The 2,197-nt window shown below is 44.6% G+C and overlaps 1 pseudogene; it reads right to left on the bottom strand.

Annotated features, from left to right (window-relative positions):
* Positions 1–805: 805 nt before the first annotated feature.
* Positions 806–1,858, bottom strand: LOC137212116 (translocon-associated protein subunit alpha pseudogene; annotated as a pseudogene).
* Between the last annotated feature and the right edge of the window lie 339 nt (positions 1,859–2,197).

Here is a 2,197-nt window from a genome sequence, read left to right as displayed (position 1 = left end):
AGTGGTGGTGCATGGGCTTAGTTGCTCCGTGGCATGTGGGATCTTCCCGGACCAGGGCTCAAACCCGTGTTCCCTGCCTTGGCAGGCGGATTCTCAACCACTGCACCACCAGGGAAGCCCCTTTCTTTTTAAAAGAGAGAAGTTGGTTTTATATATCAAACCCAGAATTTTCATGTTTCCCAATTTTGGTGCTAGAGATCCCCAAATTCCTTGAACTCATTTGGGAAGGTTTCTGAAGGTGTGCATTATAGTAAACAGTAGCAAAATACCAAACCACTTCTATTGCTAAAAAGCAGCTACTCCTGCTTGTGCTTTTAGAATACTAGTTGTAAAACAGCAACAACATGCAAAGTGCGCCATCAATTGGGATTTGAGGTATTCTAAGGAAAAAGCATTGTTTTCTTTAAAAACAGTGCAAGGCAGGATGTCTATAATCATATTGGGCAAATATTGAGTTTTGGGGGAAAATGTCAGAAAACATCCAAAAGGAAGAGACAATAGCATTATATTTAGTATTCTAAAGGCATGCTTCAGGTAGTTAACTATGATTCTGGTAAGACCAACTGCTCACACGCACACACATAGATTTTAATGGTTAAAAAACCCTCAAATTTGTTACTTTATTTATTTATTTATTTTTTGGATGTACCACATGACATACAGGATCTTAGTTCCCCGAGGAGGGATGGAACCTGTGTCCAGTGGAAGTGTGGAGTCTTAACCACTGGATCACCAGGGGAGTCCCCAGATTTGTTACTTTAGAAAAATAAATGCAGTGGATTTTCAGCAATATTATTGACTCTGATTGCTCAGTCCACACATAAGTAATAGTTGCTTTCTATGGTGATAGGGCTTCTCTGCACTAATTCCCATCATGTTGAAAAACACTCTTGCAGGTTAAGTAAATACCGAACTGTTGCACAAAGTAAGATTTACTCATCAGATCCCACTGATGAGCCTGTCTCCTGGGCAACCTTCTTGGTGAAGCTTTATTGATTTGATTCAAAGTTTCCTGAGGAATCCAGCTCATGTCAACATCATTTTGACTTGACCTACCCATCTCTACCTCTGTATGGGTCTCTTGTGCTTTCTAGATTCTAGGAGCTGATGAAGGCCAACAACCACAAAGAGCCCAAGACCAGTAAGGAACATATACCCGAAGATTGTTTCTCCATCTAACCCATCTTCTGTCTCAATAATTGTAACTGTTTGATAGAAGACAGCATCTTGGAAAATGTTGCCGTTCAAATCTTTGTAGTTCAGACCAGACCAAAGGGCCTTCCACCCACGGGCTCTGCAGGAATGAAGGAGTACTCAAAAACTGCCTGCCTCTGGGGCGGCACTACAGTGTTCAGAGGAAGAGCTGTGAAATTCTGGATGTAAAACTGGTAGTCCTGAAGATAACGGAATGAGGTGTCTAGAGATTCAACAATAAAATCTGGTCTGTAAAGCCTACCAGGAACTTCACAATGTTATCTGCTGGAAACTCTCCTTTCACAAACAGGATGGTTGTATCTGCACTCGGTGAAGCTTCAGGTTCACCAGATACATCTTCTTCCTCTTTATCTTCGGCCAAATATGTGGGTTCATCATCTTCCACCTCTGCTTCATCGTCTTCATCTTCATTTATAGAATCTTCCACTGTTTCTTCATCTTCTGTAAGACCTCGAGTCACTGCCAATGAGCCTCCAGGATCTCCTCGGAGCAAGAGGCTGGCAGGGAACAGCAGCAGGAGAAGCAGCAGCAGGCGGGGGAGGGACTTCATGGCGCCGCCGCTCCGGCGTCCGGTCCCTGTTTGTTGTAGTTTCATAGCATATTGTTCTTATTCTGTGGAAATGCATGCTACAGTATTTAATTATGACATGTCATGATGTAAAGTATTAGTTATGGAACCTTATGATGTCTGCAACTCAAACGGTTCAACACAACAACTTTCAAGCGGTTCAACAACTTTTTTTTTTTTTTCGGTACGCGGGCCTCTCACTTTTGTGGCCTCTCCCGTTGCGGAGCACACGCTCCGGACGCGCAGGCTCAGCGGCCATGGCTCACGGGCCCAGCCGCTCCGCGGCATGTGGGATCCTCCCGGACCGGGGCATGAACCCGTGTCTCCTGCCTCGGCAGGCGGACTCTCAACCACTGCGCCACCAGGGAAGCCCTCAACAACTTTTATAAACACACACACGTACATACACACATA

The sequence above is a fragment of the Pseudorca crassidens genome, chromosome 2 (assembly GCF_039906515.1).
Source record: "Pseudorca crassidens isolate mPseCra1 chromosome 2, mPseCra1.hap1, whole genome shotgun sequence".
Lineage (NCBI taxonomy): Eukaryota > Metazoa > Chordata > Mammalia > Artiodactyla > Delphinidae > Pseudorca > Pseudorca crassidens.
Note: the sequence above shows the minus strand (reverse complement) of the source record. Positions and strands in the feature narration are given on the sequence as shown.